This window comes from Ranitomeya imitator, chromosome 5, assembly GCF_032444005.1.
Source record: "Ranitomeya imitator isolate aRanImi1 chromosome 5, aRanImi1.pri, whole genome shotgun sequence".
Lineage (NCBI taxonomy): Eukaryota > Metazoa > Chordata > Amphibia > Anura > Dendrobatidae > Ranitomeya > Ranitomeya imitator.
In genome coordinates, this window is record NC_091286.1 from 36,909,369 (window position 1) to 36,926,513 (window position 17,145).

The 17,145-nt window shown below is 54.5% G+C and overlaps 1 protein-coding gene across 3 annotated transcripts in view; it reads right to left on the reverse strand.

Moving 5' to 3' along the window:
- HHAT (hedgehog acyltransferase) overlaps positions 1-14,332 on the reverse strand; it is a 312,900-nt gene extending 298,568 nt beyond the window's left edge. For all 3 annotated transcript variants that reach the window (XM_069768561.1, XM_069768560.1, XM_069768559.1), the window contains exon 1: positions 14,244-14,332. The gene's annotated coding sequence lies outside the window, so the exon portion shown is untranslated. The remainder of the gene's footprint in view (positions 1-14,243) is intronic.
- Positions 14,333-17,145: the final 2,813 nt, after the last annotated feature.

Genomic DNA, 17,145 nt, shown 5'->3' on the forward strand with positions numbered 1-17,145 from the left:
CCGCCCATCAACTAAGTGTCCAGCAGCAACCTTACATAGGTCAGATTTCCCAGGCAAAATTATTGGTGCTCAGTGATATAATCAGTTGATCGGCACTCACTTCCCTCCATTTCCACGGAGCAATCATCGCCACTGTGACTGAACAATCATTAATTTACATAGGATATCATTATTCTCGGCAGCACTTTCCTTCAGAAACGCCGCTGACAAAAGGTGACTTTAACGTCCGTAAACATTGTGTGATCAAACTATCATTTGATTGGCAGATACCGTATGTTTTTGTGGGCCAGCAATCATCTATCCAGTCTGGACAATCCTCTGTGAGCTATAAAGGCTGGATGCCAAGTTTATCTATATAACTACACTGACACATTGTAACAAACATGTAGGAACATACAATATATTTTTCAGACATTCTTAAAAAAAAAAAAAAAAAAAAAAACCTCTTAAAAATGTGACAGCAGAAAAGCAGCACAAATATGGTGGACATATGGTTTATGTGCCGTGACTCTGAGGGGCAACGAAAGGTCTCTGCCGGCCCCCCGAGTCTTCATTTATGTTATGTCTACGACAAGTCATTATTGCCGGCTCCGCGACCCCCGAGGTGTAAAATCTGACGATGACATGGACGTATTGTTATATTAGGTCAGTAAGATGGAAAAAATAAGGTAGAAGGAGCTGAAAGGGGGTAAGTGGAAAAGTGTGTGGGTGTGGGAGAGAATGGAACAGTGAGTGGGACGGCGCTGCGGGAGACCGACGGGCAGGAAACACAATGCAGCAGGTGACATTGAGAATAAACAGCGCTATTGACAAGAAGATAATCCGGGCGGCTCTGCAAAGTGACACAATCTCTCCGGATCTCCTGCCGTGTCATTCTGCCCAGGGGGAAGGGGATTATTCCCATGCTATTTATGTTATGGCCGTAGTGGGTAGGGTATGGCTTCTTAGCGGCAGCTGCTTTTCTCCGAATGGCAAGTTATACAATAAGCGAGAAGTAGAAGATGCAGCACTCCATAAATTACTTTTGGTCATTATTATATAGCAGTGGAGGATGTATAATGACCGGTAGGACATTTCTGACACATCCCGAGTGTTTAGAGTAAGACATATTGGGTAGATTGTTGTATACAACAGCTGCAGGCTTATACCTGGAAGGGATTGCGCAGAACAAGCAGCAGATGGCGCTGCTGTATTAAAGAGTTCAAAGAGTAAACTTTTGCATTTTTTCTTTTATATTTAACAGGCACTTTAAACATAGGTACATAGGCGGTGGTCCGGGTCCTGAGACCCCAATAATCGATCATTTGGAGTCTCAAGAGCCTAACCTCCAGCAATCTACAAGCAATTAAAGTGCCTGTCAAATAAGAAAATATACTGTGAACATTTAGATACTCATTAAAGGATTTGTCCGGCCTTAGGCTACTAGTCTGCAGTCTCACTCTGTGACTGCGCACTTGTGAATCCTGGAGATTCCAAGCGAAAAAAAAAAAGAAGTTAATTTTCCAACAATGTCTAAATGCTCAAATCTGAAACAGAAATGACATTAAATCAGGGAAAAAGTCGGATCTTCACTTCTCAATGTAAAGTGCAGGGATTAGATAGGAAAACGGCGTCCATACTGCGCGCATGCGGGGCGGCCGCGCACTGCGTCTAGGGCCAGTGTTCCCGCTGCACGCCTCTCTGGCACCATCTTGTGGTCATTTTGCATTATGTCGTTCATCTGTGATAAATTTCCAGTTCCAGGTTTACTAAAATGCTACATAATTAGCAAAGGTCAAATTAAAGATTAACATTGAAAGTCTTCATTTTCTGTGCTTTGCATACATTATTGGTTGGTGTTTTATGTACTTTTTATTTGGCATGCAACAATAATCATTTTTCAAGGATTTAAAGCTTCACTAATATTTTGCACGACTGTAACTTATTATAGTGTTGGACATTTAAGTGTTGGCATCATTGACTGATGCTAAATTTTTAACAGGGTCACCCACACCGCTGTCGTCTTATGTGGCTGAGGTTGTCTGGACCAGGTGCCACTGTTACCTTTGCACCCACAACAGCTGCACCCCAATATTGTAAGATTAGACTGAAATCTTTTGTAAATATATTAAAAACTTTATGCTTCTGAGAAAGAACAAGGAATTATAAAGTGTACTGTACATTTCAGAATAAAATGTGAAGGTGGCTCAGTGGGTAACAGTTGCTTTGCAGCGCTGGGGTTCTGGGTTCAAATCCCTGCAAAGAGTTTGCATGTTCTCCCCGTGTTTGTGTGGGTTTCCTCCGGTTTCCTCTGTGATGCAGTGACCCCTGTTACAGGTAGGGGGCGCTGCATAGTCTCCCCAGAATGCGCATGGAGGCGTACTGAGGATATAGGAATGCATGGCAGTCGCAGGCATAACTGTGGTGATGAGACAATGTCCGGCATTATTGTGAACTAGATTGTGGCCCGATTCTAACGCATCGGGTATTCTAGAATATGCATGTCCCCGTAGTATATGAACAATGATGATTCCAGAATTTGCGGCAGACTGTGCCCGTCGCTGATTGGTCGAGGCAACCTTTATGACATCATCGTCGCCATGGCAACCATTATGACACCTACGTCGATACTGTGCCCGTCGCTGAATCAGAAATGTGGGATTTCTATGTCCTTTATGACATCATCGTCGCTGTGCCCGTTGCTGATTGGTCGAGGCCTGGTGGCCTCGACCAATCAGAGGCACGGGATTTCTACGTCGATACTGTGCCCGTCGCTGATTGGTCAAGGCCTGGCGGCATGTCCCGGTAGTATGCATGTCCCCGTAGTATATGGACAATGATGATTCCAGAATTCGCGGCAGACTGTGCCCGTCGCTGATTGGTCGAGGCAACCTTTATGACATCATCGTCGCCATGGCAACCATTATGACATCATCGTCGCTGTGCCCGTTGCTGATTGGTCGAGGCCTTGCGGCCTCGACCAATCAGAGACGCGGGATTTCTACGTCGATGCTGTGCCCATCTCTGATTGGTCGAGGCCTGGCGGCCTCGACCAATCAGAGACGCGGGATTTCCTGGACAGACAGACAGACAGAAAGACAGACAGACGGAAAAACCCTTAGGCAATTATATATATAGATGGCCGGTATGTGTCGCAGAGGAAGATACTCTGCCCTGCAAGCCTGAGGTAAGGTTGTTCTGGGACCTGTAGTCCCACAAGTATTGGTGTAGGTTTAAAGGGAGGCTTACAGGTTAGTCAGAGAGCTGGGTGGGTCTGGCTGAATGATTCTTAGCTGTAAGGTCCTGTGAGAGGAAAGGCCTGAGTGTTGGGAGGTCCAGAGTGGGGATGGAACCCTGAAGAGCACCTGGTGAGGCCGTGATCCTGAGTGGCCCCTGTGTTGGGAGGTCCAGAGTGGGAACCGGAACCCTGAAGAGCATCTAGTGAGGCCGTGATCCTGAGTGGCCTCTGTGTTGGGAGGTCCTGTGTGTGGACTGGATCCCTGAAGAGCACCTGGTGAGGCCGTGATCCTGAGTGGCCTCTGTGTTGGGAGGTCCTGTGTGTGGACCGGATCCCTGAAGAGCACCTGGTGAGGCCGTGATCCTGAGTGGCCTCTGTGTTGGGAGGTCCTGTGTGTGGACCGGATCCCTGAAACGCACGAGGTGAGGTTGTGATTCTGAGTGACCTCTGTGTTGGGAGGTCCTGTGTGTGGACCGGATCCCTGAAAAGCACGAGGTGAGGCCATGAATCTGCAGAGCCAGTGACGGCTACTGTGTTGGGGAAGCTACCGTCCTTCGGTGGGTCTGGAACCAACTGGTGTATGCCTGTCAGGCAAGTTGGTGATTCCCGTAAGGCAGCTTCTCCAGTGGATTTAAGGAACTGTTCGGCGTACGGTCGGCCATGATAACTGGACAAAGTGAGAAATCCGGCATGTTTAGTGTCTGTGACATGAAGCCGTATATGAAGTGATGCTATGAACACTGTTACTTTGTTTCACTGGATCTGAAAGCTGTTATTTTGTGTTTGTGCCTCTGGGGCTTATCTACTATATTTTTGTCTAAGGGTCACTTCCGTCTTTCTGTCTGTCTGTAACGGAAATCCCAAGTCGCTGATTGGTCACAGCAAAACAGCAACGACCAATCAGCAACGGGCACAGTCCAGTGGAAAAATGGCCGCTCCTTCCTCCCCGCAGTCAGTGCCCGCTCCATACTCCCCTCCAGTCAGCGCTCACACAGGGTTAATGGCAGCGTTATTGGACCGCGTTATGCCACAGTGTAACACACTTCGCTAACGCTGCTATTAACCCTGTGTGACCAACTTTTTACTATTGATGCTGCCTATGCGACATCAATAGTAAAAAGATCTAATGTTAAAAATAATGTAAAAAAATAAAAAAATCATTATATACTCACCTTCCTGATCCAGCCCAAGCCTTTCCCGCTCCTCGCGACGCTCCGGTGACCGGTCCATGCATTGCGGTCTCGCGAGATGATGACGTAGCAGTCTCGCGAGACCGCAAGTCAACATCTCGCGAGACCGCAATGCACTCTTGGGAGCGACGGGCACAGTCCGGCCACTCCCTACTCCCCTGCAGTCAGTGCCCCCTCTATACTACCCCCCGAGACATTGGCGTGGGATTTAAATCCCGCTTCGCTGATTGGTCGCGCCCAGCCGGCGCGCACGACCAATCAGCGCCATTGGCGCGGGATTTAATGTTAAAAATAATAAAAAATCATTATATACTCACCTTCTGGATCCAGCCCAGGCCTTTCCCGCTCCTCGCGACGCTCCGGTGGCCGATCCATGCATTGCGGTCTCGCGAGATGATGACGTAGCGGTCTCGCGAGACTACGACATCATCATCTCGCGAGACCGCCACGTCATCATCTTGCGAGACCGCAATGCACTCGAGACCGGAGCGTGCGAGGAGCATCGGTAAACGCTTCGCTTGGATCCAGGGGTCAACGGAAGGTGAGTATATAACTATTTTTTATTTTAATTCTTTTTTTTTAGCAGGGATATGATGCCCATATTGCTATATACTACGTGGGCTGTGCTATATACTACGTGGGCTGTGCAATATACTGCGTGGGCTGTGCAATATACTGCGTGGGCTGTGCAATATACTGCGTGGGCTGTGCTATATACTGCGTGGGCTGTGCTATATACTGCGTGGGCTGTGCTATATACTGCGTGGGCTGTGCTATATACTGCGTGGGCTGTGCTATATACTGCGTGGGCTGTGCTATATACTACGTGGGCTGTGCAATATACTACGTGGGCTGTGCAATATACTACGTGGGCTGTGCTATACACTACGTGGCCTGTGTTATACACTACTTGGCCTGTGTTATACACTACGTGGCCTGTGTTATACACTACATGGCCTGTGTTATACACTACGTGTGTGGGCTGTTATATACTATGTGAGCTGTGTTATATGCTACGTGGGCTGTGATAAACTACATGGTTGTGTTATATGCTATGTGGGCTGTTATACACTCCGTGGGCTGTGCTATATACTACGTAGCTGTGCTATATACTCCGTGGGCTGTGTTATATACTACGTGGCTGTGCTATATACTACGTGGCTGTGCTATATACTACGTGGGCTGTGCAATGTACTACGTGGGCTGTGCAATGTACTACGTGGGCTGTGCAATGTACTACGTGGGCTGTGCAATGTACCACGTGGGCTGTGCAATATACTGCGTGTGCTGTGCAATATACTACGTGGCTGTGTTATATGCTACGTGGGCTGTTATAAATTACATGGCTGTGTTATATGCTATGTGGGCTGTTATATACTCCATGGGCTGTGCTATATACTACGTGGCTGTGCTATATACTCCGTGGGCTGTGTTATATACTGTTAGGGCTAGCGGAACGCACCGAGCAAATAGAGATGTTTTTATTGATATTGGTGCGTTCGCAGCCCGGGGTCCACCGTGCAGGAGTACCTGCTGCTAGCAAACGGCGGAACTATATGGCGGTATGGACTAACTCAGTTAATTCACCGAGTAGCCGTGAAAGAAAAGCACTGTGCCCTGTTAGACTCCACAGAGGCACAGGCTAACTGCCCAAACAGAGAGCAGTCAGTGGTCACGCATGCACACAAAACTCCTTGCCGGAGGTGCCAGCATTCTAGGGGCTTATTTCAGCCACGTCCCTGAATACAATCAAACACAAACTCCTCGCCGGAGGTGCCAGCATTCTAGGGGCTTATTTCAGCCGGGTCCCTGAACACACTCTCACGTGACCACACTGGCGCAAAGCACATAACAAAAGACAATACTAGCGCATGGCCGTGCGGCCATGCGAGCCTTAAATAGCTGCAGCAAGTAAAAGACCTTCCTAAAAGGACCAATGAGAGACTGCCATACCTGAGCATGTGACCCTAGATCTCCACTGAGAGATCTTGCTCTGGGCATGCTCAGTGTGTGCAAAGCAGGACTTAGTCCTAGCACCTACAGGACCTTCCTGAAAGGACCAATGGACTTAGCTGCAGTATCTGACCATGTGACTCTCGACCTCCACTGAGAGATCTTACTCTGGGCATGCTCAGAACGTGAAAAGCAGGACTTAGTCCCAGAAGCGTCTGCTCGCCGCTGCCCAGCACTGACTTCAATGGCAGAAGCAGGAAATGCAGCAGTAACTCTTTGCACAGAGTCAGACTGAGGCTACGTTCACATTTGCGTTGTTGTGTGCTGCGTCGGCGACGCAACGCACAATGCACGCAAAAACGCAGCAAAACGCTGCGTTTTGTGACGCATGCATTCATTTTTATAGCGCAAAAAAAATGCAACAAGCAGCGTCCTCTGCGCCCTGACGCTTGCGCCCAAAAAACGCATGCGTCACAAAACGCAACACAACGCATGTCCATGCGCCCGCCATGTTAAATATAGGGGCGCATGCGTCGCCGCGGTTGCGCCCGACGCACCGCAAATATGAACGTAGCCTGAGCGAGACGCTGGGACCGACGTCTCTGCTGAGCAGGCTCCACTGCAGCAGGAGAAGAATGGGAGACCGCAGCGGAGATGGCCTGAGATTCCCCCTGTGCAGAGGCAGGAACTCGACCCCTAACATATACTACGTGGCTGTGCTATTTACTACGTGGGCTGTTATATACTACGTGGCTGTGCTATATACTACGTGGGCTGTTATATACTACGTGGCTGTGCTATATACTACGTGGGCTGTTATATACCACGTGGCTGTGCTATATACTACGTGGGCTGTTATATACTATGTGGCTGTGCTATATACTACGTGGGCTGTTATCTACTATGTAGCTGTGCTATATACTACGTGGGCTGTGTTATATAATATGTGGCTGTGCTATATACTATATGGGCTGTTATATACTACGTGGCTGTGCTATATACTACGTGGGCTGTTATATACTACGTGGCTGTGCTATATACTACGTGGGCTGTTATATACTACGTGGCTGTGCTATATACTACGTGGGCTGTTATATACTACGTGGCTGTGCTATATACTACGTGGCTGGCCGAACAATCAGCGACCTCGCTAATTGGTCGCGGCCGGCCGAATCCTGTGTATTCAATGTATTATTCTAAAATCTTCTTAAATAAACTACATACATATTCTAGAATATCCGATGCATTAGAATCGGGCCACCATCTAGTTGAATAATAAACCCAATTGAACTTTTGAAAAAAATACGGTCCTGCTGTGTTATATCGCTGCAAAGCGAGTATTCCTCAACTCGTTAGTGAGCGCCGCATCACACCTCCCACACTCCAAAGACATACTGATAGGGAATCTAGATTGTGAGCCCATCGGGGACAGTGATGATAATGTCTGTAAAGAGCTGCTGAATATGATGGCAATAACTTAAATGAATTGTGTACATGAGAACATGACTTATATCCTGCTTTTGAGCTACCGGGTGGAGACTAGCCCATAGATATGATGGATTCCCACTCCAATGTCTATATATAGCACATGATTATCAGCAGCAGCAGTATAGAAGATAGTACACAGCAGTGTAGATGTGAATCCAGCTCTGGAATGAGATAAAACACTTACTAGAAAAACACGTAGCACCTTCTCTCTGCCTCTTTTTCTTTGGCCAGGTTTGCGTGAGCGTATACAAAATTGTCAGTTTCATCCAGAATACTCGGACCATTTTTTTTTCTCACTTGTTATCTAGATGCAACTCAATTTTTTTTTTTTTTTTTACAGCAGCTAATAATAATTTACAAGAACATTTACAGAATTGCAATGTATCCGTAGAATTCTGGACTGTGGCTCTGTACGGCATCTGATTTTTTTTTTTGGACATCGATAGACTTCAATGGGGAATCTCATCCGATTTTCTGAAGAAACAAGTTCATACTGCAATTATTTTCACAAACAGATTATGTCCGTGAAAAAAAAAAAAAAAAAATCGCCTCATTGACTAACATTGGCCTGAGTGCTGTTTTTTTACGAACAGCTTTCAGACAGAAAATACTGTGGTGTTAATAGGCGGCTGTAATCTGATCACTCAGTGAGCGGACAGGCCGTATTGAGCACGACAGTTTTTACACGTTTTTCAGGCTGAATGATAAGTTTAGCAGACGATGGGAAGGAGAATTGGCTCGGAAGTAGAGGGAAAAAAACATTTTTCTGATAAAAAATATTCGCTAAAGTTTTTTTTATATTGATTTATTCTAATTTTGGTGAATAACTTTAATTTTAATAAGCTGTACATTTTAAAAGTGCTCGTCTTCACAAGTTATATCCGATATCCATCTCTGAAGATGGGAATATTCCATGATAACCGATAATAACCCCAACCTCACTCTATGCACCAATATTCCCATCAAAAGTGTCCTAGAAGAGCCCGATACCAGCAAACACCGAGCAACAAGCGCAGCACTCAATGGTTTATCGCACTTCTTGCCCCGTCCTCATGTGAGCGTCCTCTATGGGACTGACAGCATCCTGTATGCAACGACTGCACCCTGCGTGTGACTCACCGCGCCCTGCGTGTGGCTCACCGCGCCCTGCGTGTGACTCACCGCGACCTGCGTGTGGCTCACCGCTCCCTGCGTGTGGCTCACCGCTCCCTGCGTGTGGCTCACCGCGCCCTGCGTGTGGCTCACCGCGCCCTGCGTGTGCCTGACCGCGCCCTGCGTGTGGCTCACCGCGCCCTGCGTGTGGCTCACCGCGCCCTGCGTGTGGCTCACCGCGCCCTGCGTGTGGCTCACCGCGCCCTGCGTGTGGCTCACCGCGCCCTGCGTGTGGCTGACCGCCCCCTGCGTGACTCACCGCGCCCTGCGTGACTCACCGCGCCCTGCGTGTGGCTGACCGCGCCCTGCGTGTGGCTCACCGCGCCCTGCGTGTGACTCACCGCGCCCTGCGTGTGACTCACCGCGCCCTGCGTGTGACTCACCGCGCCCTGCGTGTGACTCACCGCGCCCTGCGTGTGACTCACCGCGCCCTGCGTGTGACTCACCGCGCCCTGCGTGTGACTCACCGCGCCCTGCGTGTGACTCACCGCGCCCTGCGTGTGACTCACCGCGCCCTGCGTGTGACTCACCGCGCCCTGCGTGTGACTCACCGCGCCCTGCGTGTGACTCACCGCGCCCTGCGTGTGACTCACCGCGCCCTGCGTGTGACTCACCGCGCCCTGCGTGTGACTCACCGCGCCCTGCGTGTGACTCACCGCGCCCTGCGTGTGACTCACCGCGCCCTGCGTGTGACTCACCGCGCCCTGCGTGTGACTCACCGCGCCCTGCGTGTGACTCACCGCGCCCTGCGTGTGACTCACCGCGCCCTGCGTGTGACTCACCGCGCCCTGCGTGTGACTCACCGCGCCCTGCGTGTGACTCACCGCGCCCTGCGTGTGACTCACCGCGCCCTGCGTGTGACTCACCGCGCCCTGCGTGTGACTCACCGCGCCCTGCGTGTGACTCACCGCGCCCTGCGTGTGACTCACCGCGCCCTGCGTGTGACTCACCGCGCCCTGCGTGTGACTCACCGCGCCCTGCGTGTGACTCACCGCGCCCTGCGTGTGACTCACCGCGCCCTGCGTGTGACTCACCGCGCCCTGCGTGTGACTCACCGCGCCCTGCGTGTGACTCACCGCGCCCTGCGTGTGACTCACCGCGCCCTGCGTGTGACTCACCGCGCCCTGCGTGTGACTCACCGCGCCCTGCGTGTGACTCACCGCGCCCTGCGTGTGACTCACCGCGCCCTGCGTGTGACTCACCGCGCCCTGCGTGTGACTCACCGCGCCCTGCGTGTGACTCACCGCGCCCTGCGTGTGACTCACCGCGCCCTGCGTGTGACTCACCGCGCCCTGCGTGTGACTCACCGCGCCCTGCGTGTGACTCACCGCGCCCTGCGTGTGACTCACCGCGCCCTGCGTGTGACTCACCGCGCCCTGCGTGTGACTCACCGCGCCCTGCGTGTGACTCACCGCGCCCTGCGTGTGACTCACCGCGCCCTGCGTGTGACTCACCGCGCCCTGCGTGTGACTCACCGCGCCCTGCGTGTGACTCACCGCGCCCTGCGTGTGACTCACCGCGCCCTGCGTGTGACTCACCGCGCCCTGCGTGTGACTCACCGCGCCCTGCGTGTGACTCACCGCGCCCTGCGTGTGACTCACCGCGCCCTGCGTGTGACTCACCGCGCCCTGCGTGTGACTCACCGCGCCCTGCGTGTGACTCACCGCGCCCTGCGTGTGACTCACCGCGCCCTGCGTGTGACTCACCGCGCCCTGCGTGTGACTCACCGCGCCCTGCGTGTGACTCACCGCGCCCTGCGTGTGACTCACCGCGCCCTGCGTGTGACTCACCGCGCCCTGCGTGTGACTCACCGCGCCCTGCGTGTGACTCACCGCGCCCTGCGTGTGACTCACCGCGCCCTGCGTGTGACTCACCGCGCCCTGCGTGTGACTCACCGCGCCCTGCGTGTGACTCACCGCGCCCTGCGTGTGACTCACCGCGCCCTGCGTGTGACTCACCGCGCCCTGCGTGTGACTCACCGCGCCCTGCGTGTGACTCACCGCGCCCTGCGTGTGACTCACCGCGCCCTGCGTGTGACTCACCGCGCCCTGCGTGTGACTCACCGCGCCCTGCGTGTGACTCACCGCGCCCTGCGTGTGACTCACCGCGCCCTGCGTGTGACTCACCGCGCCCTGCGTGTGACTCACCGCGCCCTGCGTGTGACTCACCGCGCCCTGCGTGTGACTCACCGCGCCCTGCGTGTGACTCACCGCGCCCTGCGTGTGACTCACCGCGCCCTGCGTGTGACTCACCGCGCCCTGCGTGTGACTCACCGCGCCCTGCGTGTGACTCACCGCGCCCTGCGTGTGACTCACCGCGCCCTGCGTGTGACTCACCGCGCCCTGCGTGTGACTCACCGCGCCCTGCGTGTGACTCACCGCGCCCTGCGTGTGACTCACCGCGCCCTGCGTGTGACTCACCGCGCCCTGCGTGTGACTCACCGCGCCCTGCGTGTGACTCACCGCGCCCTGCGTGTGACTCACCGCGCCCTGCGTGTGACTCACCGCGCCCTGCGTGTGACTCACCGCGCCCTGCGTGTGACTCACCGCGCCCTGCGTGTGACTCACCGCGCCCTGCGTGTGACTCACCGCGCCCTGCGTGTGACTCACCGCGCCCTGCGTGTGACTCACCGCGCCCTGCGTGTGACTCACCGCGCCCTGCGTGTGACTCACCGCGCCCTGCGTGTGACTCACCGCGCCCTGCGTGTGACTCACCGCGCCCTGCGTGTGACTCACCGCGCCCTGCGTGTGACTCACCGCGCCCTGCGTGTGACTCACCGCGCCCTGCGTGTGACTCACCGCGCCCTGCGTGTGACTCACCGCGCCCTGCGTGTGACTCACCGCGCCCTGCGTGTGACTCACCGCGCCCTGCGTGTGACTCACCGCGCCCTGCGTGTGACTCACCGCGCCCTGCGTGTGACTGACCGCGCCCTGCGTGTGACTCACCGCGCCCTGCGTGTGACTGACCGCACCCTGCGTGTGGCTCACCGCACCCTGCGTGTGGCTCACCGCACCCTGCGTGTGGCTGACCGCACCCTGCGTGTGACTGACCGCACCGTGTGACTGACCGCACCGTGTGACTGACCGCACCCTGTGTGACTGACCGCACCGTGCGTGTGGCTCACCGCGCCCTGCGTGTGGCTCACCGCGCCCTGCGTGTGACTGACAGCGCCCTGCGTGTGACTGACAGCGCCCTGCGTGACTCACCGCACCCTGCGTGTGGCTCACCGCGCCCTGCGTGTGGCTGATCGCGCTCTGCGTGTGGCTCACCGCACCCTGCGTGTGACTGACCGCACCCTGCGTGTGACTCGCCGCACCCTGCGTGACTCACCGCACCCTGCGTGTGGCTCACCGCGCCCTGCGTGACTCACCGCACCCTGCGTGTGGCTGACCGCACCCTGCGTGTGACTCACCGCACCCTGCGTGTGACTGACCGCACCCTGCATGTGGCTCACCGCACCCTGCGTGTGACTGACCGCACCGTGTGACTGACCGCACCGTGCGTGTGGCTCACCGCGCCCTGCGTGTGGCTCACCGCGCCCTGCGTGTGACTGACAGCGCCCTGCGTGTGACTGACAGCGCCCTGCGTGACTCACCGCACCCTGCGTGTGGCTCACCGCGCCCTGCGTGTGGCTGATCGCGCTCTGCGTGTGGCTCACCGCACCCTGCGTGTGACTGACCGCACCCTGCGTGTGACTCGCCGCACCCTGCGTGACTCACCGCACCCTGCGTGTGGCTCACCGCGCCCTGCGTGACTCACCGCACCCTGCGTGTGGCTGACCGCACCCTGCGTGTGACTCACCGCACCCTGCGTGACTCACCGCACCCTGCGTGTGACTGACCGCACCCTGCATGTGGCTCACCGCACCCTGCGTGTGGCTCACCGCACCCTGCGTGTGACTGACCGCACCGTGTGACTGACCGCACCGTGCGTGTGGCTCACCGCGCCCTGCGTGTGGCTCACCGCGCCCTGCGTGTGGCTCACCGCGCCCTGTGTGTGACTGACCGCGCCCTGCGTGTGGCTGACCGCACCCTGCGTGTGAATGACAGCACCGTGTGACTGACCGCACCGTGCGTGTGGCTCACCGCGCCCTGCGTGTGGCTCACCGCGCCCTGCGTGTGGCTCACCGCGCCCTGTGTGTGACTGACCGCGCCCTGCGTGTGGCTGACCGCGCCCTGCGTGTGACTGACCGCACCCTGCGTGTGGCTCACCGCACCCTGCGTGTGGCTGACCGCACCCTGCGTGTGACTGACCGCACCCTGCGTGTGACTGACCGCACCGTGTGACTGACCGCACCCTGTGTGACTGACCGCACCGTGCGTGTGGCTCACCGCGCCCTGCGTGTGGCTCACCGCGCCCTGCGTGTGACTGACAGCGCCCTGCGTGTGACTGACAGCGCCCTGCGTGACTCACCGCACCCTGCGTGTGGCTCACCGCGCCCTGCGTGTGGCTGATCGCGCTCTGCGTGTGGCTCACCGCACCCTGCGTGTGACTGACCGCACCCTGCGTGTGACTCGCCGCACCCTGCGTGACTCACCGCACCCTGCGTGTGGCTCACCGCGCCCTGCGTGACTCACCGCACCCTGCGTGTGGCTGACCGCACCCTGCGTGTGACTCACCGCACCCTGCGTGTGACTGACCGCACCCTGCATGTGGCTCACCGCACCCTGCGTGTGACTGACCGCACCGTGTGACTGACCGCACCGTGCGTGTGGCTCACCGCGCCCTGCGTGTGGCTCACCGCGCCCTGCGTGTGGCTCACCGCGCCCTGCGTGTGACTGACCGCGCCCTGCGTGTGGCTGACCGCACCCTGCGTGTGAATGACAGCACCGTGTGACTCACCGCACCCTGCGTGTGGCTGACCGCACCCTGTGTGTAACTCACTACATCTGGCTTTCTCTGCACACAGCCCGCTGACCAGCACACACTGCGGGTTTGGTACACTGTGTCTCCGCACCCTGTAACCTCCACACTGTAATCTGCCGTGTCCTCAGGGTCGGTCATACAATGTGCCAGTATATTGCAGCCACTCCGTTATCCCCTCTCTACTGCTGCTGATGGCTCAGTTCTGCCATCACATAGAGGAGTTACTACTTAAGCAATTGCCTGCACACTTCACATTGAAAGTCGGCGTCACGTGACTGCAAGTCTAAACTTAAGGCATGCTGGGACATGTTGTCCTGTTGCAGAGTGTCAGGCACCACAAGCTCTGAGCTGACACTGGTGACCCCCGTCCCCGGTACCTGCAGCCGCCCGGACTCCAGACAATCACAGAGAATAAAAAATCACAACATTCCTACTGATGAACCAGAAAGGACCTTCCGTGACGTCATGGTCATGTGATTACACGTGTGGGCGGGGCTTGTTATATCAGGGCTCTGTGTGTAATGCAGGGAGCAGAGCTGTGTATATATGTGGGACATGCAGGGAGCAGAGCTGTGTATATAGGTGGGACATGCAGGGAACAGAGCTGTGTATATATGAGGGACATGCAGGGAGCAGAGCTGTGTATATATGTGGGACATGCAGGGAGCAGAGCTGTGTATATAGGTGGGACATGCAGGGAACAGAGCTGTGTATATATGAGGGACATGCAGGGAGCAGAGCTGTGTATATATGTGGGACATGCAGGGAGCAGAGCTGTGTATATAGGTGGGACATGCAGGGAACAGAGCTGTGTATATATGTGGGACATGCAGGGAACAGAGCTGTGTATATATGAGGGACATGCAGGGAGCAGAGCTGTGTATATATGAGGGACATGCAGGGAGCAGAGCTGTGTATATATGAGGGACATGCAGGGAGCAGAGCTGTGTATATATGTGGGACATGCAGGGAGCAGAGCTGTGTATATATAAGGGACATGCAGGTAGCAGAGCTGTGTATATATGAGGGACATGCAGGCAGCAGAGCTGTGTATATATGTGGGACATGCAGGCGGCAGAGCTGTGTATATATGTGGGACATGCAGGGAGCAGAGCTGTGTATATATGAGGGACATGCAGGGAGCAGAGCTGTGTATATATGAAGGACATGCAGGGAGCAGAGCTGTGTATATATGAGGGACATGCAGGGAGCAGAGCTGTGTATATATGTGGGACATGCAGGCGGCAGAGCTGTGTATATATGTGGGACATGCAGGGAGCAGAGCTGTGTATATATGAAGGACATGCAGGCGGCAGAACTGTGTATATATAAGGGACATGCAGGCGGCAGAGCTGTGTATATATGTGGGACATGCAGGGAGCAGAGCTGTGTATATATGAAGGACATGCAGGGAGCAGAGCTGTGTATATATGAGGGACATGCAGGGAGCAGAGCTGTGTATATATGAGGGACATGCAGGTAGCAGAGCTGTGTATATATAAGGGACATGCAGGCGGCAGAGCTGTGTATATATGTGGGACATGCAGACGGCAGAGCTGTGTATATATGAGGGACATGCAGGGAGCAGAGCTGTGTATATATGAGGGACATGCAGGGAGCAGAGCTGTGTATATATGAGGGACATGCAGGTAGCAGAGCTGTGTATATATAAGGGACATGCAGGCGGCAGAGCTGTGTATATATGTGGGACATGCAGGCGGCAGAGCTGTGTATATATGTGGGACATGCAGGGAGCAGAGCTGTGTATATATGAAGGACATGCAGGCGGCAGAGCTGTGTATATATGAGGGACATGCAGGGAGCAGAGCTGTGTATATATGTGGGACATGCAGGGAGCAGAGCTGTGTATATATGAGGGACATGCAGACGGCAGAGCTGTGTATATATGTGGGACATGCAGGGAGCAGAGCTGTGTATATATGTGGGACATGCAGGGAGCAGGGCTGTGTATATATGTGGGACATGCAGGCGGCAGAGCTGTGTATATATGTGGGACATGCAGGCGGCAGAGCTGTGTATATATGTGGGACATGCAGGCGGCAGAGCTGTGTATATATGTGGGACATGCAGGCGGCAGAGCTGTGTATATATGAGGGACATGCAGGGAGCAGAGCTGTGTATATATGAGGGACATGCAGGCGGCAGAGCTGTGTATATATGTGGGACATGCAGACGGCAGAGCTGTGTATATATGTGGGACATGCAGGCGGCAGAGCTGTGTATATATGAGGGACATGCAGGTAGTAGAGCTGTGTATATATGTCGGACATGCAGACGGCAGAGCTGTGTATATAGGTGGGACATGCAGGCGGCAGAGCTGTGTATATATGAAGGACATGCAGACGGCAGAGCTGTGTATATATGTGGGACATGCAGACGGCAGAGCTGTGTATATATGTGGGACATGCAGGCGGCAGAGCTGTGTATATATGAGGGACATGCAGGTAGTAGAGCTGTGTATATATGTCGGACATGCAGACGGCAGAGCTGTGTATATAGGTGGGACATGCAGGCGGCAGAGCTGTGTATATATGAGGGACATGCAGGGAGCAGAGCTGTGTATATATGAGGGACATGCAGGGAGCAGAGCTGTGTATATATGTGGGACATGCAGGGAGCAGAGCTGTGTATATATGAGGGACATGCAGGCGGCAGAGCTGTGTATATATGAGGGACATGCAGGGAGCAGAGCTGTGTATATATGAGGGACATGCAGGGAGCAGAGCTGTGTATATATGTGGGACATGCAGGCGGCAGAGCTGTGTATATATGAGGGACATGCAGGGAGCAGAGCTGTGTATATATGAGGGACATGCAGGCGGCAGAGCTGTGTATATATAAGGGACATGCAGGGAGCAGAGCTGTGTATATATGAGGGACATGCAGGCGGCAGAGCTGTGTATATATGTGGGACATGCAGGCGGCAGAGCTGTGTATATATGAGGGACATGCAGGGAGCAGAGCTGTGTATATATGAGGGACATGCAGGGAGCAGAGCTGTGTATATATGAGGGACATGCAGGCGGCAGAGCTGTGTATATATGTGGGACATGCAGGCGGCAGAGCTGTGTATATATGAGGGACATGCAGGGAGCAGAGCTGTGTATATATGAGGGACATGCAGGTAGCAGAGCTGTGTATATATGTGGGACATGCAGGCGGCAGAGCTGTGTATATATGAGGGACATGCAGGGAGCAGAGCTGTGTATATATGAGGGACATGCAGGGAGCAGAGCTGTGTATATATGAGGGACATGC